This window comes from Sus scrofa, chromosome 3 (assembly GCF_054392235.1).
Source record: "Sus scrofa isolate SSC_HxYL_T2T_F1_AM1 chromosome 3, Sscrofa_HxYL_maternal_Yorkshire_Landrace_v2.0, whole genome shotgun sequence".
In the NCBI taxonomy this organism is placed as follows: domain Eukaryota; kingdom Metazoa; phylum Chordata; class Mammalia; order Artiodactyla; family Suidae; genus Sus; species Sus scrofa.
Genome location: NC_139385.1, coordinates 137145640 through 137167339, shown reverse-complemented (window position 1 = coordinate 137167339; position 21700 = coordinate 137145640). Strand labels below are relative to the sequence as shown.

Genomic DNA, 21700 nt, shown 5'->3' with positions numbered 1-21700 from the left:
TCTTGTTAACAAAAAGTTCATGTGCCCAATGCACAGTGAGGCCAAACAAACCGAAACAGACCAGGTGACTCGTGCTCAAAAACCCCGAAGTCCCCCACGGTGTTTTGCGGGCAAAATTTGAGTGCTGGCTGCGGGCGGTGTGACTTTCTTCTGATTGGTTGGTGGTGACGTCACAGGGCGGTGCTCCAGGAATCCCGGCTTGGCCGGAAGTCGCCATCCTGCACCTGGGAGGGGGCCGAGTTCCTGCCCCCGAGTTCAAAAGAGGTTGTTCCCTACCTCCCCCTCTAATCGCCGCACTGTCACTTCTTGATTGTTCCTCCTTTGTTTCTGCATTCCAGGCCCCAAGTAGTCCTGCTGGGTTTCAGCTTTTCGTTTTGCTTTGCTTTTTTGGCCACCCCTGAGGAATAGGGAAGTTCCTGCGCCAGGGATCAAATCCGAGCTTTTTGTTGCAGGAAGGGGGACCCCTTCCAGGGCCGGAGTGTGGGCTCTCATCTGAGGAGACACGTGTGTGACAGAGCAAAAGACTTTACCGGGAAGGGGCACCCGGGTGGGGGTGGGGGGAACCCAGGGGAACTGCTCTGCCACGTGGCTGGCAGTCTCAGGGTTTAAGCTAATGGGGTTAATTTCCGCGCGGTCTCTGGCCAGTTGTCTTCCTCGGCTCATACCTGAGCTGACTCAGGGTCTGATTCGGTGGCTCGTGTGGCTCTCGGTGGAGACGGATTCTAGCGCCAAGGATTCTGGGAGTTGGGTCATCTCCGCCCAGACTCCTTCCGCAGGAGGTGGTGTGTTAGTTCTGTATTCCTTATTGGCATCTCCTGTTGTGAGGTAACTCCTACCGTTGATCATTTTCATGCCTGGACAAGGGTGGACAGTTTCTGTCAAAGGTCGCCTAACAGTACCTTCGACCTATGTCACAGCTGTGGCAGTGTCGGATCCTTAACCCACTGCGCCCCGCGAGGAATTGAACCAGCAAAACCTCAGGGACATGTTGGGTCATTAACTCATCAGGAACTCTGGTTTCAGTCTTAACAAGGTGCCTGAGCCCCTGGGAAAGGCAGAGAACCTGCGCCCCATCCTGTGGCTGAGACCCGGCCATCACACCTGCCAGAGGGAACAGCTTCACCCCTTCCCCAGCCCCCTCCTGCCATTCTCACAACTCGTGAAGGGTTTGTCTGATAGGCTAAATGCTTTAAGGGAGGTGAGTGGGCAATTCTGTTTCTAGGAAGCCAAAGCTATTTTGAAACTTCTAAGGATAGTTTTGAAAGGGAAACTCCTCTGACTCAGCCTAAACCAGATTGGGACTTGAACCCATGGTTTTTTTCCACTAAAATCACTCTCCTGGTGTCTCGACTTGCTGAGGCTCAGGTTCTTTGCGTCTCAGCACAGAAGGAATTCAGCAAGAGACAAAGTGACAGGCAAGAAATAGATTTATGAAGACAGGATGCTTGTGAGGGATATAAATGCAGGCAGACAAGAAGGCTCCACCTCGAGGATTAGGTGAACTACATTTTTATAATCCAGGGAATGTGGGAAGAGGGGAAAAGACCGCCTTTCTCATACTTCAAGCAGATGTCAGGCTTACATTACTAGTTCCTCCTTCGTATTGGGTAAGAGAGTATTTGACCCTATGAGGTCAACCTAGGGCTGTACTGGTGCTTATTTAGATCAGCAGAGGGGTGGTAACATATGCTAAGACATGTTGAACCGCCTCAGGTTTCTGTATAATGAGGGAGGTTTCCTACTTTGGAAGGTCATCTCTTCCTTAAATTCCTGTCCTTGTCCTAAGGGTCATTATCTTGCTGAACTGGAACGCAGGCCCCATTTTATCTTTCACTTAATGCCCCGAGACATATCCCGTGCTCTCACTTAGGGTTTTGTAGTTAAACAACCCCACTTCGTCCCCCGAAGTTCTGATGAATTAAGTGATTGATTCTCGAGGGATTATTAACTTACAGTGGTCTCCCAAAGTTCCCTAGGTTTCCTTCTCTATCCATGGTCCCCTAAGGGGACTTTTATTTTTTTAGGGCCACACCTAGTAGTTCCCAGGCTAGGGGGTCGAATTGGAGCTACACCACAGCCACAGCCACACGGGATCCCAGGCAGCGGATCTGCGACCTGCACCTCAGCTCAGAGCCATGATGCTGATCCTTAACCTGCTGAGCAAGGCCAGGGATCGAACCCTTGTCCTCATGGATGCTAGTCAGGTTCGTTTCCCCTGAGCCACGATGGGAACCCCTCCTACTGGGGCTTCTACAACTACCCGTGTAACCATCCTACTCCATCCCTATCGCTTCCTAGGAAGACTCCCTGTTGCAGGCATTGGGGCAGGGAAGCTGAGCAGCCCCCAGATCTTCGGGGTCTGTTCCAATTCACAGGGCACCTGGAGAAAAGATGGGGGAGGAATCTCACCTTGATCTCTGAAGGTGTTCCCATCGTGGAGCAGTGGAAACGAATCAGACTAGGAACCATGAGGTTGCGGGTTCCAACCCTGACCTCGTTCAGTGGGTTAAGGATCCGGCGTTGCTGTGAGCTGTGGTGTAGGTCGCAGACGTGGCTCAGATCCTGCATTGCTGTGGCTGTAGTGTAGGCTGGCAGCTATAGCTCCAATTAGACCCCTAGCCTGGGAACCTCCATGTGCCACGTGTGCGGTCCTAAAAAGACAAAAGACAAATAATAATAATAATAATTCAATAACCTTGACCTCTGGAGGTGAATGGGAGCTTGGGTGACATCTCTCTCACTCAAGCTCCCAGCTCCTCACCCCTTCAACACCCAGTGAAGGAGAGGGCTCCAGACCTGGGTTCCTGCAATACCCCTGACATCCTCTGGGGAGCAGGGTGGGGGTGGGGAGGACAATGGCATTGACTTGGCCCTCAGAGGCAGCCTGGCTTCCTCTGCCAGCAGCAGCAGCAGCAGCAGCAGCTGGACTTTGCCGTGAGCATCATTTTACAGCGATGTAAAATCATCAGCTAACGTACAAAGACTGAAATTCAGATGCCAGGCATAATTTAGGGCTGTCAATGTCCAACGTATGAAAACGTGAGCCTCTGAAAAGGGCAAACAAGAAAACTGAGCGGGTCCTGCCTGACCGTGGGAGGAGCTCATCCATGCTTGTGAATAAAGCATGGCTTTTTGGAAGCAGTTTGCTGTGTATAGTTGACAGGCCTGTTTGTATTGATAAAAGAAGTGTTTCCATACTGCGTTCTGGGGAAGTTATTCTGGCTTACACACGACTTGAATTTTATGCTCCCTAGAACAGCCTGTTTGTGGCCTATCAAACATATGTGCTACATTTGCTTTAATTATGAAAGAAAAGGGCACAATGACCAGAAGGAAAGAATGGCCATTTTAAGAATAAAGATTAGGAGTTCCCACTGTGGCACAGTGGGTTAAGAACCCTACTGCAGTGGCTTGGGTTGTTGCCGAGGCATGGGTTCGGTTCCTGGCCCCGTGCAGTGGGTTAAGGATTTAGTGTTGCTGCCGCTGAGGCTCGGGTTCAATCCCTGGCTGGAAAACTTCCATATGCTGTGGGTGTGGCCATAAAATTAAATAGACAAACAAACAAATAAAAGATTAAATACATCCCTTCCTGGGACACCAACGCTGGTACCCCTAGGTTGCTAATCCTCCCTTCCCAGGTGCTGAGGCCATGCTGACTCACTGTGTACATTCGGGTCTGGTTTTTTGGTTTTTGGTTTTGTTTTGAAACTTGAAGAGCTGCATCCCCAACTTGTTTAATGTTGAAAACCACGCTGCCCCAGAGCAGTTTCTTAGAATCGTACGGAAGCGGGCTTCCGGGCTGTAGTTCTCAGTCTGGTTCAGATACGACTCTTTTCGATTCTTTCTATAGATTGCTTATTGATTATTTTCATTGACAACACATCTATAGAAGCAAGTTGTCTGAGGTCATCGCTCCACCCGTGTGCTGAAAGACCGCATTCCCAGGAACGCATCTCTGAGCATCTTGTTCCAGTTGTGGCATCCTGGCCCCTTCCTTGGCTCCCTGGCTTGCCCTCCTCACCCCTCGGAGGGTCTCTGACATCCCTAAGGCCCGGTGTACACCTCACTTTCCCGTACCCTCTGCCATGGCTCACGCGAAGCTCAGGGTGGCTTGGCTGTCGCCGGCCAGTCATTGGATCCATCCCAACTTTCTGAGCAAGACTGAGCTGGGCCAGCAACAGGTTCAACTCTGTGCCCTGCATCAGGACATGCTCTTAGGCTTCTTTTCCAAACCAACTACCGTGATGCCTGGCACCTCGTTTGTGCCCAGAAAGGGCATTTGAAACCATGTGGACTGTCCTGCTTTTCAGTCTCTCCTTGGGGCCACCAGGGCCACATGCGTTTCTTCCTCTGTGAAGGGGAGGGCGTTGTTTTCCCCGGTGGCTCCACGTGGTTGCCGTGAAGCAGTAACGGCAGAAGATAACGGACTTGTCTGTGCTTTGAACATGGCACAGCTCTTTTTTTTTTTTTTAATCATTGCTGTTTCAGATCATTTTTTTACCTTTATGACTTCATTTTATTGAGGAGAAAATAGACATTCAAAGTAACTGATTTTGTTGAAGGTCCTCTGATGAGTAAAAGGCAGAGCAGGAACTCAGGTCGCCAAAGCCAGAGAGATCTCCAACCTGAGCAGACTCGGTCCCTCTGCGCCCACAGAAGAAGGCAGCCGTATGGGTGGCCCCTTGGTGCGAGGGAGGCGAAGTGGGCAAAGATCAGAGCAACCCCACCGTGTGCCCGTGGCCTCGGGACTCTCCACACAAGAGAGGCACCAACACCTGTTCCAGCGGAGCCGATGGAGACGAGGGGACATCGAGCAGGGACCAGGCTGTGGGAAAGACTTGAAGCATCTCCAGAAATGACTCAGGGTTGAATCATCGTGTGTGCCACAGGGCCTTTGCTTTGTAAAAGGTGAACGCATTTTGAAAAATGAGGTAAAAGCACTTCCTGCTTTGACCAGAAACATGCAAACCAGATCCTCCCTGAACTTGACCTTGCAATTCGGAAAATATCTGCAAGGACCCAACTCAGCTTTGGGGGGGCCGGACAGGGCGGGGGAGGAGGGCACGGGGTGGGGTGGAGCCTATAGGACCGAGGCTCCTGCCCAAGACACCATCTCTGGGCTGCACCAGGGGACTCGCCAGGCTCCATGACACCTGCAGCTGTGAGCTGAGGAAACCGAGCCTGGGGCCTGGCCCTGAGTGGATGGTAACCCTCTTCCGTCTTCTGTTCTTTGTTTGCCACAGATGCGTTCCAACAGCAAAGGAGTGACACTCTGGTTCAGCTGCTGAACTCCTGCTGTGCGATATCCTGCTGGAAATGCTCATTGGTTGGGGCTTCCTCTGAAAACGGGGCAGGGGCAGGGAACGTGGAGACCCCAGGAGGTGTGGCAGAGGTGGCTGGCTGTCCTCTAAAGAGTCCTGCTGTCTGGGAGAATTGCTGCTGAAAAGCAGCTCCCTCCCAGGGACTCAGTTCCCCAGCCCCCAGCCCCACATCTAGGTGAGGTCGGGTCCCCGCCTTCGGCAAAGGAACTACGAGCAGCAGTGACTGGACCACCTCTGGACCAATGCGGTTAAAAGCCAGGTGTGCTTTTCCAGTCCTGTTTCTATCCATCACTGGAAGCAGAGGTCTCTAGGGCAGAGCCACAAGAGAGAAGGAACCTGGATCCGTGAATCACCGCGTGGCAGGCAGCCCGCCAAATACTAACATGAATTTCGCAGAGTGAGAAATAAGTTTCCATGGTGATAACCTCTGAGATTCGGAGGTGTATTTGTGACAGCAGCTAGTGTTACCTTCCTGATCCATGAAATGAGGTAACAGATGAGGGGAAGAGATTGCGATTGGAGAGAAGCATGATGGCCTAATGGGTTTTTTTGTTTTTTTTTGTTTTTTTCCTTTTTAGGGCTGCACCTGAAGTTCCCAGGCTAGGCGTTGAATGGGAGCTGCAGCTGCTGGCCTACATCACAGCCACACACAGCTATAAGCAACACCAGAGCGGAGCTGCATCCTCAGCTGCATCACCACAGCTCGTGGCAACGCCAGATCCTTAACCTACGGAGTGAGGTCAGGGATTAAACCTGCAGCCTCAAGTTTGATCCTTGACCTCGCTCCGGAGGTTAAGAATCTGGTATTGTGGCAATGCTAGTCAGGTTCATTGCCGCTGAGCCACAAGGGAAACTCCTAAGTGTAGATCTGAGCGACCCAGACTGAGGGTTCAACCACAGCAGCGTGATGGGGGGTTTTATGTATAAGAGGACAAAGACCTTTGTGTCAAGGATGGGGGTGGGGGGAGGGGGTGTTTTAAGAGGGGTATTCCATCTGTTCGAGTATCGCAGAGAGAAAACAACAACAACCACAAAACAGAATTATCAAGAAACTAAAAGCTAAAAACAAATGTGTGTATTTTGATACCGGAGGAAAAGGAAGGCGTGGAGACAGATTCTATACTCTGCCCAGCACTAGGGGTGCCAGGAACATCTGGGGAAGAAGAAAGGAAGAGGATTTAAGAGGCAGAAAGCTGCCTCTAATAAGTGCAGAGACTTTAATTTTCTCAAGTTTTCAGGAAGACGGCAGTGTCTCGATTGTCACTTTCCGAAGATCAGTCTATGGAGTCTATATGCCCTTTCCCCATGAATCTCCTCCTGCCAAATTTGTGTTTATAGGAAAAAAGCAAACAAACAAACAAACAAAAAAGCACGTCAAACCACTGGCCAGACTCACCGGGATTCTGCTGAGGCTGACACCAAGCATATTGACGATGTTCATGTATTTTCCTCTCACAGAGATGTCTGAAACCTGTTACGGTGTTTGGTGGAGTTCTGAACCCTGCAGTGAACTGGTCTGGCTGTGCAAATTGTCACAAGGCGTGGAATTTGCTAGGGTTTTCTGACGTTGCTGGGGGCCAGGGGCGGGACAGAGATAATCCTGTGGCTCTTCACGGACCTTTGAGAAAAGGGACAAAGGAGAGACGTGGCTTATTGGATTTCTGCCCCTCGGCAGGTGTTAAAACAATCACATCCTTTCCATTGGAGGGACCTGGGGAGGCAGCTGCTACAGAACAACCCTCAAAAGTCTGCCTCCACCAGGAAACTCTTTAGTCTCAAGCAGAATGAGATTTTTTAAAAAATTTTATGTATGTATGTATTGTCTCTTGTCTTTTGAGGGCCACACCGCAGCATATGGAGGTTCCCCAGCTAAGGGGCTAATTGGAGCTATAGCTACTGGCCTACACCACAGCCACAGCAACGCCAGATCCAAGCTGCATCTGCGAACTGCATCACCACTCATGGCAACACCAGATCCTTAATCCAGTGAGCGAGGCCAGGGATCGAACCTGCAACCTCTTGGGTCCTAGTCAGATTCCTTCCAACTGTGCTACGACGGGAACTCCAGAGTGAGAAATTTGAAAAGAGAATGATTTTATTTTATTTTATTTTATTTTAATTTTATTTTTTTTTTGTCTTTTTGCTATTTCTTGGGCCGCTCCTGCGGCATATGGAGGTTCCCAGGCTGGGGGTTGAATCGGAGCTGTAGTTACCGGCCTATGCCAAAGCCACAGCCCCAGCAACTCGAGATCCGAGTCATGTCTGCAACCTATGCCACAGCTCATGGCAACACTGGATCCTTAACCCGCTGAGCAAGGCCAGGGATCGAACCTGGGTCCTCATGGATACTACTCAGATTTGTTAACACCTGAGCCATGATGGGAACTCCTTGAGAGCAGTCTTCATGGAATATCTGGGCTCAATGGACAGTCTCTTCAGGGCTGTATTAGACAATATCGTTTTCAGAAGAGATCAAATCTTGGTAAATCATCATTTTTTTCAGTTGTGCAACATGTCCGGTGGATTATGGATTTAGCACCTCATCTCAGACAAATAGCCACTCTCTGGGATTCAGTTTTCTCTTTATTTGGCTAAAGATGCCGACACCACCTATTGAAAGTGAGGTGGTCAGACAGAGCGGGGAGGAGAGGACTCACTGTGATGTATTTTAATTTCCTCCGGACCTTCTTGATCTGTAGGGCATTAGCCAAGCAGGGCAGGCTCCTGCTGGATCTACCAAAGTAAATTTTTTAAATTGTTCCACAACTTCCACGACAGCCCAGCTCTGCAAGTTCACCCCTGGACTGCCATTTAATATTCTTTTATTTGGGGAGAGAGAGGCAGAGAAGGAGAGGGGGTGGGAAGATCACGAGAGAGAGGGAGGGAGGAAGGAGGGAGGGGGAAATTAGTTCACATAGTTGTGGGCACTGCTAGTCTGAAATATGCAGGGCAGGCTGGCAGCCTAGAGACCCAGGGCAGAGGTGATTTATAGCTCAAGTTCTAAGGCCATCTGGAGGTGCAAGTTCCTCTCCCTCGGGGAACCGCGGTCTTTTCTTCCTAAGGTCTTCAATTGCTTGGATGAGAACCACTCACATTATGGAGGATCATCTGCTTAACAACCAAGTCTATGGATTTGCATGTTAATCACACCTAAAAAACACCTTCACAGCAATATCCAGACTGGGGTTGGACCAAACATCTGGACCAGGCAGAGTCTAGCCAAGTCGATGCATAAAAGTAACCAGCACAGATGATAACGCTGAAACTCCGACAGGCATAGAATGATGTGGCTAGGACTTGAGTTGGGAGCTGGCTCCAGAGTTTGTTCTGTTAAGGTCACAGCATCTCATTCAGTGTGCGGGTGGGTGGGGAGGGGCACTGGGCATTAGCGCAGGGTCAGCTGATGGCAGTGGCCATTTTTCCTGCCTTGAAAACTCTCCTGGTCACATGATAGGGAGAGCACCTGATTCCAGGAGCAGGTTTCTCAGGACCGCATCTCTAGAAGACGGTCCTCCAGGACTTGGCTTTGGGGGAAGCTAAGGATTCCTAGGCTGACGTAGGAGGCTGACCTCAGGTCCAGTTGAATTCGATTAGATTCAGTCCAACCCTGAATTATTTTGCCCTGACCACGGGCTGGTGTGCCCACAATACAGTGTAGGAGAAACCTGAAAATACGCAGCTCATGCACTGGTGGATTTGGTGGAGATGGAGGCAGACAAGCACAAGACAAAAGAATGCAGGGAACAAAGACCGGGGTACATACTGTAGTGGGAATTCCTGCGCCCACCGAGGATGACCTGCCTTATTACACAAACCAAACCTTTCAAATTCAGTCCTTAATAGACAACATGGAAGAATGCAATTTTTAAAAAGACCTATTTGAATATGTGTTGCTTTTACATTTTAGTCAAGCTTAGTTTGCCTTTGACAGAGAGCTTAATACTAAAGAACACGTGATCAGCACTGATGCGCGTACGTGTGTGTGTCCCTGTGTGGGTGTAATTAATTGGAAAGAACCAACAAACATGGATTTGAATCCTAATTGGTGCTGAAATTAAAATGAAGGTAGAATCAAGACTCTCATGGAAATATATAATGAAAACATGCCAAGGATTTTATTTCACTCATTAATTAACGAGGAAACCAGTACAATGTAAAAACAGGTTCAATGGAAAATTCAAAGAAAACACAAACACAGTCCGGAATGGGGAAATGAATTTGCAAATAGATGCAAAACAGCTCAGTGTCCACGGGCAATAATCAATTGCATCTCCAAGGACAAAATTCATTTGCATTTCCATGGACAGGAATTATTTGCATTACTGTCAGTTTTCTACAGTTTACAGAGCGGGAACATAGCACAGAGAACACACAGAAGTTACAGGTATCTTGAAAAGATGCCCTAGAAAGAGCACCTAGTAATCTGTTTTGCTTTTTTATTTTTCCATTTCAGAGACTTGCACAATTTTTTTTTTTCTGACTCTGGGGAATAGTGGGATCATGGCTTTGGGCATGTTATTTAACCCCTCCGTTCCGCATCTGTAAAATAGGGCTTATGTTTCTTCACTGGGTTGTTTTGCAGATGAAAAATAATAACATATATATATATATAAATTTTCTGACACAGTTATTTTTTCAATCAATATTAGATCCCCTCACACGGTATTTTTTTCAAGCTGATGTGCAAATTTACTTTCCCGTAGCGTCTTCGTCCCTGCATTTGGCCAACATTTGCGGAAGGCCTATGACACCAGACACGTGCCAAGCTAATGCACAGCCAGTGACCACACAATAAGCAAATCACAGGCTCTGAGGAGCTTCAGTCCTGTGGCGGGGGTGGGGGTGGGGGGTTGAAGAGACAAAGGAACAGGTACACGAGTCGTTATAACTTTGTTTGCAGGGCTGACTGAGACCCTGGGAGGGTAGCCTGGGGCATGTTAAGTAGTGGTTCAAGCCAGTGGCCCAGGAGGCACACTGCCTGGGCAGGTAACTGTGCCTTTGGGCAAGTTATTTATCCTCTTTATGCCTCAGCATCTTCACCTTTAAAATGGGAATGATAATCTGTAAGGTGTGGTGCAGACTGAATAAATAAGTTAAGGTTTTGGAGCAGTTCCTGCCACCTACTAAGCGCACTGGAAGTATTGCTATTACCATTTGATGAATTAATATGTACGGATTGAACAAAGAGTAGTTCCTACATAATAACTCAAGTCAGGGAAGGACAAAAATCCCAAGACAACATTCAGCTGTCCTCCTGGCCAGATGGAACTGCTACACCACGCTCCGGCCATCCCATGATTTTCCTGTGTTCTCTTGTTTTCTCCCACAGGTTGGATCTTCCCCAGGCTAAACTGGTACCAACTTAAATCATACAGACCCTGCTGGGGCCCTAGCCCTGCCTCCACTCTCTGCCTGGCCCGAAAGGGTTCTTTCTCCCTTTGGGGGGTGAGTAACCAACGAATGAACCGGAACTGAAGCTGTGATGGAATGGATGCCACACGAGATTTATTCACCTGCTGAAGAAAGGAGAAGCGGAACCGAAGTTCGCAGACCCATTTCTTGTCCAGTGGTAGGGAGAGAGATTTAATTGAGGGTGTTGATGAGTTCTCTGCTGGCGCAGCGGTGAAGCGTTAAGCCTGGGTTCATCCCTGGCCAGGAGAAGTTCTGCCGCGTGCTGACGGCTTGGCCAAAAAAGAAAAAAAAAAAAAAAAGAAAAAAAAAAAGGAAAAAATAAGAACAGGAGGAGAGGAGGAGGCAGGAGGCAAACGATGGGGAGGCATACCCCTTAATCTAGCGGGGGAAGGGGTGGGGCTTAGGGAGAGGGGGCCACCCCCTTTCTATCCTCCCCATTCTTTGGTCTGGCTGGTGGGTGTGTCATTTAATATGCTAATGTAGTCAAATCAGCATATAATGAGACTCGGGGTCTGCGGGAGGGCAGGTTCGTCGCCAGCTTGGTTCCAGCTGGTTCCGTCTGGGGTTTTTTGTTCGCAGCCCAGCTCCGCTCTCCCTTTCCCCCAGCTCTTCCCGGGTGAGGGAAGTGGTTTCGGGCTCCTTCAGGAAAAACCCTGTCTCGTCTGCCAAGTTCAGTGGCTGCAGCCCATGTATTAACCCCGAGTCCTCCAAGCCGCTCACCCTGGGCGGGAGCACCCGCATCCCCGCCGGCTGGGGGGACAGACTGACCAGCCTGGTCCTGGGGCCTCGGAATGCAGCGGGCTGGTGATGGAGGTTGAGAATGGACTTGACTTCAAAGGCTCTCTCGAACCCTCAACAAGGGTTAGGGGGTTAACTCTGTGTACCTCGTCCTCCCCAGATGGGCCAGCTCCTGGCAGATCTGCAGATCAGCCACAGAAGGCATTTTCGGGCTTTTTCACCTGATGGGAGAACCCTATCTCTAAGTCTCTGCTGTTTTCCTGTGCGTGGTACGGCCTTCAGTCCGGCTGAAAATCTTCTGAGGCGCCATCTGGCCCAGGGTTAGGGCTAGGAGAGGGTGAAGGGGTGACTGCTCTTGTGATTATAGTTTATTGAGTACACACCATGTGCCAGGCGTGGTGATGGGTGCTTCAGCTTGCTAACTATAACCTCCCGGCCGGACCATCCTCAAAGTGAGAGGAATGAAGGCCCTGTGTGTAATGGACGTGGACTCGAACCCAAGGATGTTGCTTACGCCGGTCTAGTCTGGGTTTCTCCGCACCGAGACGGTGAGGCTCTCTTCACCGGCTCTGACCTGCTGTCGGGCAGGTCGCTGGTCAGCAGTGAATGGAAGGACAGACGAGCAGAGGAAGAGGTGCAGACAGTGGATCTCTCCCAAGGCTCGGGACAGGCCAGGTAGGCTGGGGTGGGGTGGGGGCCGGAATGCATCTTGTCATCCGTCCCGACTTCCCTGCTGCTGCCCACTGAGCCACGGGTGCTCCTCATCACCTCCCTCTTCTCTCCACTGAGAAATTTGGGGACCATTTCTTCTTTCTTTCTTTCTTTTTTTAATTTTTATTTTTATTTTATTTTATTTTATTTTTTGCTTTGTAGGGCCACATCCGCGGCATATGGAGGTTCCCAGGCTAGGGGTCTAATTGGAGCTACAGCTTCCAGCCTACACTACAGCCACAGCCATGCCAGCTCTGAGCCACACCTGTGACCTACACCACAGCTCATGGCAATGCCGGATCCTTAACCCATTGAGCAAGGCCAGGGATTGAACCTGCAACTTCATAGTTCCTAGTCAGATTCGTTTCCGCTGCGCCTCCGGCCCCAGGGGACTCCTGGGGGCCATTTCTTGAAAGCTCATTAGACAGATGCCAAATGTGTTATTAGTTCCAGGAGAATGCTCCAGACACAAGCATCACTGTAAACACACAGCGAGAAGGAGCTCCGAGGGCCCTGGGTGGGTGGGCTAAGACTGCCCCGCTTCCACCTTCCCCTCTCTGGGCTCCTCTTTCCCCACCATCAAGTTAATGGGTTGGGCTGGACCGCTGGTTCTCCAAGTACAGGCTCTGGGTCGGCAGCATCAGCACCACCTGGGAACTTACTAGAAATGCAAGTTCTTGCCCCCCCCCCCCCAGGCCCTTTGGCAGGGGGTGGCTCTCAAATAACCTCAGGTCTGAGAACCACTGGTTAGGCGAATTTTGAGTTTCTTTCAAGCTCACAAAAGTCTGTGATTTTCTGCTCTACAAAGAGGACAAAATGTACCTGTTACCAATGACATCTGGGGTGACGCTGGGCCAGAGAGCGGCCTCACACCATGAAAACGGAACTGAGGTGGGTGGCAGGGTACATGCCTTTCCAGGCATCGCCTATTATCGCTGTTACTTGCGCTCCATTTGCTAATTTATTGAAGCAAAAGCTGAAAGCAGACCCGTGGGAAGGTCTCAATGCCCTGCCGTGAACGCATTAGGAACAGCTCCTGCTGTCCCCAAAGGCCCCTGGAAGGTCCCCTGTGGGCAGCACCTGGAGAGGGGGGCTGATGGTGGCTTCGTGCCTCTCCGAGTGGATTCTCTTTCTCCCACCGGGTCCTGACACAATGGGGCAAGTGTGCCCTGGCCCGGCCGGCCTCCAGCTGCAGCTCTGGGCCCCACGCTCCCTGGAAGGGTGCCTGCGGCCCAAAAAGGGCTGATCTTTTTCCCTGGGAGGGAGGCATCCGCAGCTCCTGGGCACAGGTTTGTCCTTCACAAATGTCTGCTTTCCAGAGCTGGCCTGGGACAGAGCCAGGAAACTCTCGTCTCAGAACCTCGCACAGAGTGGGCGTGACGAATGTCACACGTTGGTCACTTCTTAAAATTGCTTGGGGGTTCAAGCCGAAGGCCAGAAGCAAATTCGGGCAGCTCCTTGGCTCCTGGTGCTGTAGGGATGGACGCATGGTTTCAGACTCCTGTGCCCCCAGCTCCTATCTAACGGAGAAGCCGGGGGAGGAAATTGCGTTTTGCCTCATGCCTGCTCCTTGGTTTCACATCTATGATACTGCATCATACGTACCAAGGGATTCAGGGTGGGAGTTGTTTCTAAGCTCCAGATGAAAACCCCAGGGTGCAGAAAATAAAGATTGTGACCAAAGCCACACAAAAGGTAAGTCTCAAGAGACTAAATTTAGGGAGTTCTCGTTGTAGCTCAGTGGGTTAAGAACCTGGCCAGTATCCATGAGGATGAGGGTTTGATCCCGGGCCTTGCTCAGTGGGTTAAAGATCTGGTGTGGCCACAAGTTGTGGTATAGGTTGCTGATGTGGCTGAGATTGGTGGTGTTGTGGCTGTGGTGTAGGTGGGTAGTTGCAGCTCCAACTCTGCCCGTAGCCTGGGAACTTCCCTATGCCTCAGGTGTGGCCATAAAAAGAAAAAGAAAAAAAAGATGCTAAATTTAATTTCATGTATGGAGTACTTACTATGCAGGCAAATAATATCCTCATTAAGAATGAGTTTCTAAGTATTCCATTTATTTAGTTATTATGTGTACTTTTATTTTATTTAATATATTTAACTAGTCTGTTCATCCAGGTGATGCTTTAAATAGGTATTATTGTCACCATATTCTAGATGAGAAAACTGAGGCTCGAGGGGATAAAATGGGAGTTACTGTTGTGGTGCAGTGGAAGTGAATCTGACTAGGAACCATGAGGTTGCAGGTTTGCTCCCTGACCTCGCTCAGTGGGTTAAGGATCTGGCATTGCTGTGAGCTGTGGTGTAGGTCACAGGTGTGGCTCAGATTCCTATGTTGTTGTGGCTGTGGTGTAGGCTGGCAGCTGTAGCTCTGATTAGACCCCTAGCCTGGGAACCTCCATATGCTGGAGATGCGGCCCTAAAAAGACAAAAGACAAATAAAAGGGGGAGGGGATAAAATAACCTACCCTTGGTCACAGGGCTAGGAAGTGGCTGGGCTTGAATTGCTCCCCAGTGGATTTTTTTTTTTTTTTTTTTTTTTTTTTTAGGGCTGCACCTGAGGCATATGGAGGTTCCCAGGCTAGGGGTCTAATTGAAGCTACACCTGTGACCTACACCACAGCTCACGGCAACACCAGATCCTTAACCCACTGAGCAAGGCCAGGGATTGAACCTGCAACCTCTTGGTTCCTAGTCAGATTTGTTTCCACTGCGCCACTATGGCAACTCCCCCAGTGGGTGTTTGGATGCATGGAAAACCTCACAGCCTGTTTTCAGCCATGTTCCTGTGGGGTGTGGAATTGAGTGTAGCCTGGAAGAATCTTGCTTCCTTTCTTTCGTTGCAGAATTGGAATCTTCACCAACAGGAATCTTTAGGACACTAATCTCTTTCAGCTCCCAGTCCCACGTGATTAGTTTTCTCTGCGAGCTTGGAGGGTCCTGGACACGTGAGCCATTAGGCAAGTCACATGACCTGTACCCGATGAGACATTTGGCCTCGATATTATTATAAGCTCACATGCTGAGCGCATAGTTTAGCTACAGTCTTTTCTTTGAAGAGAGGCGCTTCAGGTAGTGTGGGACCCATTGGTGTCTGGGCAGGAGGTGGGGTACCTGTCCCGCGGAGAATTCCAGAAGGCAAGTGTGATGGGGGGTGGGGTGTGAAGAAGAAAATCTTCGCTACATTTGGCTCACGGGGCAGTGTGCTCTCCATCTTGCTGATGAAGAAACAGGCCCGGAGATGTTGGAAGAGAGATTTGGTTAAATTGAAGTCATTCAGTCATTGACTCCAATGACACACGTACTCTGAGCATCTTCTCTGTGCCAAGCACTGTGCTTCCACAGGGGAAGCAGAGATGAGGCTCCATCTCCAGCTACAAGAAACCCACAGTCAAGTGGCAGGTAGAAAAACCATGTCATAAGGTATCATAACGAATCTTCACCGATAAGAGAACAGTGGAGAAAACACGTTTCCTGACTGGCAAGGAACAGCGATGGGTGTGGGTCTGCAGGTCACAGAGCACGTCCACGTATCAGGCAGAGGGTTGAGTGGATGGCTAGTGAGGGGATAAATACCACCCGGTGAAGACATGGTTTGCTGAGTCCAAGTTCACATGACCTGTGAGCAGCAGAGCTGGAACTTGAACCTGCGTCTGAGATTTGAAGTCTCATGGGGTTGTTGACATCAGGGTAGGTAAGGAGGGGCAGAGCTGGGACAGTGAAGCCTGCTGGCTCAGGATGGGAATGGGCTAGGGAAGCCTGGGAGACATCACCCACAATGCATCCCTCAGACCTGAGAGCTTCGAATCAGAGCGGAGAGAGGAGAGGCCAGACAATGTTGGGGTGGCTCACGTGGAGTCCTGGGGAGGCCAGGGAGGGGCGTGAAGGGAAGGTGGAGGGATGGACAGTGACTGGCCCTGATTGGATCATAGGATCGTGATTTGCTTTGGGATGAAGGAGAGTGGCTTGCTCAAGCCTGCCTTATTAAGAAGGGTCAGAGGTGTGCTTGGACCTCTGGTCCCCTCCTGAGTCCAAATCCAGTTCTCTTCCCGCTTCCCCTACTGTCTTCCACCTCATTCTGTATGCTCCTTACTGTGGCATCTGTCTCAGCTGCCCTGCCCCGGCCATGGCTTTTACCTTTGGCGACACATGGCAGATCCTACACTATTAATTAACACATGTCAGCTTGGTGTTAGGGTTTTACAACCATCTGGTGGGATAAACTGGTACCTTTCAATCTAAGAGGCTTGACCCAAGAGGCTCAAAGAGCAGTTATCAGTATAGAGGTGTGGGACTAGCTTGGAAGAAGTGCTTACTTCTAGAGAGGTGGAGAAAAAGCAAGCCAGTGGTCCAGGCTGGGAGACGAGTGGAAGCAAAATCTTAAAGGTGGAACATGCCAGAGTCTGAGGGTTTGTGTGCCTGGCATGCAGGCTCTGAGCGCTGCTGGTGGAAGATGAGGCCGGAATGGGCCACTGGGGTGGATACAATGGCTTGACTGCCTGTAGGTGATAAGGAGCTAATGGAAGGTCTTAGGAAGAAAAGCAACACCAAACAGTGGAGAAAATCCTTGTCCTGTTTGTTGGGGACAGAAAGCAGGGACCCCAGCAAAGACAGAGGGCTTTGGCTGAGAGGGTCTTCCCTGAATGCCCAGAGGGAAATGCATCTCGGGTAGCCAGGACTGAAGTCCTCCTCAGACACCTGCTCTGAATGGCCTGAGCCATTGGAGGCTAGAATGTTCTGAGGACCAGCCAAGTCCACGTGCCCAGGACAGTGCTGTGTGAGCGCTAGGTCTGGACATGTCTATTCATTTCTCCTGGTGATGCCTCTGCTCACCTGTAGCTCCTTCTTCTGTGCGCACAGTTCTAGTGAGAGGAGACAAGGTCCCTGCCGCCTTGGCATTGCCCCTGGTACTTGGAGATACAGGCAGTAGCAACATAAGCAAGAGGAAGCTCTCCTGGAGCTGAGGCAGAACTGCCGCAGGGGCCTGGTGGGGGTGGCCATTGTTTGGAGAGGTGCCCTGGTAAGGTCTGTTTTGAAGTTGAGTGGCGTGGATGAGGAACAGTTTCTCCATGAGAGCTGGGGCAAGGCCTTTCCAGGCAGAGGGAACAGCAGGCAGAGAGACCTGGGCCTGGAGAGAGCCAGGTGCGTTCAGAGCAGTGAAAGGAGGCCAGGGTGACGTGGCAGGAACGTGACATGGCAGATGGCAGTTTACTCAAGGCCTTCCGAAGCCATGGCGAGGAGGTGAATTTTATTTTAAAAACACGGGAAGTTCCCGTTGTGGCTCAGGGGTAATGAACCCGACCAGTATCCATGAGGACGCAAGTTCAATCCCCGGCCTCGCTCAGTGGGTTAAAGGATCCTGCTTTGCCGTGAACTGTGGTGTAGATCGAAGATGCAGCTCAGATCCCGCCTTGCTGTGGCTGTGGTGTAGGCTGGCAGCTGGAGCTCTGATTCGACCCCTATCATGGAAACCTCCAGATGCCGAGGGTGTGGCCTTCAAAAGACAAAATAAATAAATAAACTGAAAGCATGCGGAAGTCACTGAGATATTTTAAGGGGACGTTGTTGGAAGGATGAATAGCAGCGGCAGCTGTGGTTGTGGGGATCAGGTGGGTAGAGGCTGCCCCCAGGGAGGACAGTGGAGGCCCTGAGAAATGGGTGGATTTAGGAAGTATTTTGCAGGTAGAACCAGAGGGATTTTAATTGCTTAGTTGTGAGGCTTAAAGGTAAAGGAAAAAGCCAAGGTGTTTCCTGTGTTTGGGGTTCAACTAGCAAGAGGTGGTGGCAGATAGAGCGAATTAGGAGGGACTGAGGGAGGAGCCAACTTACCTCCGTTTTGGACCCGTAACATTTAAGATACCCAGTGGGTCGTTAGATACGTGGGTCCATTGGACCTGGTACCATGGAAACCTTTAGACTCCTAGGAATGTTTTGGGGGGAATGGAAGTGAGGAAAAGGAGGCAATAACTATGGGTGACCGCTGTGGGAGGCTGTGCTGGGTAAGGGTCAGAGAAGTTTGCGTTTGTTTTTCATTTTTATTTTTATTGTCTTTTAGGGTTGAGCTGCAGCCCATGGAGGCTTCCAGGCTAGCGGTCACATCGGAGCTCCGGCTGCCGGCCTCCACTCCAGCCACAGCAATGCCAGGTCCTTAACCCTCAGAGCGAGGCCAGGAATCAAAACTGCATCCTCACGCGGGTACTAGTCTGGTTCATTTCCACCGGGCCACATTGGGAACTCCTTGTTTTGATTTTCGACATGCTGCATGATTTTATCATTCAGGAAGGCTGATCGAGGGTTTTCTAGCTTGAGACAATTTTACGTCTGCTAACGGGTGGTCTTCTCACTGCCCTTCCTTGGCCAGAAAAAGTGGTGACTCGCCTGTTTGCAGCCCTAAATCAGTGCTCTCTTCCCAAGGCCTGCGGAGCGGCGCACAGTCGAGGTGCAGGCGGCGCTGCTTCTCCCGCGGTGTCGGGGATGGAGGCCCAGACCAGCGTCCGCAGGCCTCGCCTCCCTCCGCCTGACCCACAGACCTGCTCCGTGGCGGGTGTGCGTGCTGGTCCAGGGAAGACAATTGGCCTCAAGGGCCGCCTTGCTCTCTGCAGTTGCTCCCCCGAAGGTGGAGGTTTCCCTCAAACCCTTGGCAGAGTCCAGATCATTCCCCCGCGGGGTAAAGAGTTGGAAAAGTGTCCTTTAGAGGGCAAGCAGCAGAGGAAGCCAGCTGTCCCTGCTCCCGGGTCCCCAGGCCTCAGTGTGGGTGGGAGGGACTGAGCCTGGCTGCCCCTCTGACAAGCTGGGGGCCCTGACCAGGTTCCTTTGCTTCCTTGAGCCTCTGTCCTCATGTGGCAGCAAAGGACAATGACAGCTACTTCGAAGCCATGCCAAGGTCCAGGGGCTGGTGCGTAACAGACGGTCATTAACCCTTGGTACCCTCTCCCGTCCTGGGGGAATCATGGCATCTGGGACTTGGGCATCTTGGGACAGGGATCAAAATCTCAGATGGGGGGAAATAAGAGGATGAAAATAAGCCAAACCATCGGCAGTTTGGGTTATTTTTAATGAATGAATTTATTGGCCACAACCATGGCATGCAGAAGTTTCCCGGCCAGGGACTGAACCTGTGCCACAGCAGTGACCCCAGCTGCCACAATGACAATGCTGGATCCTTACCCGGCTGTGCCACAAGGAGCGCCTTATCCTCTTATTTCTAAATCATTCATTTGATAAACACTTAGGGCGCTGTTTCCTAGCCTAGGCACTCAGGAAATCACATTTTCTAGATACATATCAACCAAGATCAGAGCCTAAGCAAAAGAAGTGAGTGCCTGGGGCTGGACCAAATTTGTACAGAAGCTGAGCTGGATGCAGAAGCTTCTAGATCTCAAAATGTCTGACATGCTGCCGACATGAGGGTCATTTTTCTCTCGGACGGGTTGTGCTTTGTTCCTCCACAAACGAGGGGTCTCCCACTTCCCTCCCCACCTCCAGAAAGTCAGGCACCCCTGTTGAGAGGCTCCAGACCAGACTCAAGGGCTGAGAGCCGCCTGAGCTGGAAGCTGGGATCCCGTGGCTGACAGTGTGCAGGTTCCCTTCTGCTTCCACTTTTTTTCTTAGAGGGTTTGCAAGAAGCCTCTGCTCATTCTTTCCTTGAATTATCCAGGGGGCGCTGCCTAAGCATCTCCTTCTATCTGGGGCCTGCGCAGAAGAAGGCAGCGCTTTATGTGTGGTAGTTAAATATGAACAAAGCCTCTGGGTATTCAGAGAAGGGAGCCCTTACCTAGTGGACAGGGTGGGTGAGGCGGATTCACAAGAGGGTGATGTTGTAACCGAGCAGGACCCTTTGGGACCTTCTCGGGGGCAGACGCTTCCCCCATACCCTCTGCTTGAGCGCCTCCCTGAAGTATAACATGTTATCTTGTTTTTTTTTTTTTTTTTTTTTTTTTTGTCTTTTTGCTATTTCTTTGGGCCGCTCCCGCGGCATATGGAGGTTCCCAGGCTAGGGGTCTAATCGGAGCTGTAGCCACCGGCCTACACCACAGCCACAGCAACGCAGGATCCGAGCCACGTCTGCAACCTACACCACAGCTCATGGCAACGCCGGATCGTTAACCCACTGAGCAAGGGCAGAGACCGAACCCGCAACCTCATGGTTCTTAGTCGGATTCGTTAACCACTGCGCCACGACGGGAACTCCGATGTTATCTTGTTAAAGGGGTGCAGGAACATTGGGATCTGCCCTCTGTAGACAGCTACGAGCACGCAGCATGTCTGTACCAAGAAGTTTGTAACAACCACTTTGCTCTAAAAATGCTTTGCAATTTTGGTTCAGGGAGTTCCTGACATTTTGGGGGCAGGAGCCACCTGTCTCCTTGCGTGGTCCCGCAGTAAACTTTTCTGTGCTCCAAACTCTGATCTTTCGGTTTGTTTGGCTGCACGAACTTGTGCTCACCATGTTGGAGATGGGCTTTGAAGGTTGAATAGGAGTTTGCTCTGAGAAGGATAGTTATCCTAGCCTGAGAGCGTGGGAGGAATAAAAGTACTGCCAAGATTCCAAGATGGGACAGATCCTAGTGTGTCTGGGGATACTGAGGTTTCCTGTGCTGGAGTCTGTGGTGCCCTCTTGCCTGTGTGTGGGAGTATGGGCATGTACGCGTGGTCTGCCTTTGTAGGAAGGAGGAGATGGATGGAGGGTGGGGCCCAGCGGGAAGAGACCTGAGGTGCCTGAACATCACCAGACCATGGAGAAGAGGAAGCATCCGGGTCTGTGACGGGAAACAAGCGGATGGCTGGAGCAAAGCTATCACAACAGCAAACGGTTTTTCGGGACCCTCAGTAGTGGCTGCCACCTGTCACCTGGGGCTGATTCAAGTCGCTTTGACCTGGTGCCTGCGTGTGCAGCTTGATCTCCTTCCTGACAGGGCCCCTCCAGGGCAGCTCCGTGCTGGGAGGAGGTCAGAAAAGAATCAGACCCCTCCCCAGCTTTCAGGCAGTTTGTCATCTTGGAGGAGATAAAGCCTTGGGCATTCCTGAGTGCTGTGGACACACACGTGGCTGCTGTTCTTATTTTTGCATTTACTTTTTCCTGTTCTGTTGGGTTCTTAGAGACAAATTACAAAGAGTCGAGCTACTCAAGCCTTGTCCAGTCATTCACTCGGCTCCAGGAACTATTCCAGGCTCTGTGAGTTCAGAAAGAGGAAGGATTTTTCAACGACAGGGAATTCACCCTCTCAGGGAATTCGGCCTCCTCTCACCCTCGGTGAAATTAATCACCTCCCGGAACCTCAGTTTCCCATCCGTAAAACTAGCAGAGCAGGTCTCACCCAACAGAATGTGACGTTCAAAGTATGTGGAAGCATCTGGCTCATCAGAAGTGGAAATTGGACATTTGTTCCTTCCCTCTGACTTTTGTTTGGCAGGGAGGGGGTGTGGTTCTTCACGCCACCAGCAGATGGCGCCCAACGACGTGCCGGGAACAAGGCTCCCCCCCACCCCCCCCACCCGGCGCGCCTCTCCATCCCTCA

The 21700-nt window shown here is 50.8% G+C and overlaps 1 long non-coding RNA gene across 2 annotated transcripts; it reads left to right on the top strand.

Moving 5' to 3' along the window:
• The first annotated feature begins 175 nt into the window (after window positions 1–175).
• On the top strand, window positions 176–9334 carry LOC146404959 (uncharacterized). Of its 2 annotated transcripts, XR_014842550.1 has the most exons (4): window positions 176–264; window positions 3851–4931; window positions 5244–5810; window positions 6780–9334. It is a non-coding gene; the product is annotated as an uncharacterized LOC146404959 (long non-coding RNA). The 2 variants fall into 2 exon arrangements; XR_014842549.1 differs by lacking the exon at window positions 6780–9334 and having other exon boundaries at window positions 210–264; window positions 3851–4908; window positions 5244–6690.
• Window positions 9335–21700: the final 12366 nt, after the last annotated feature.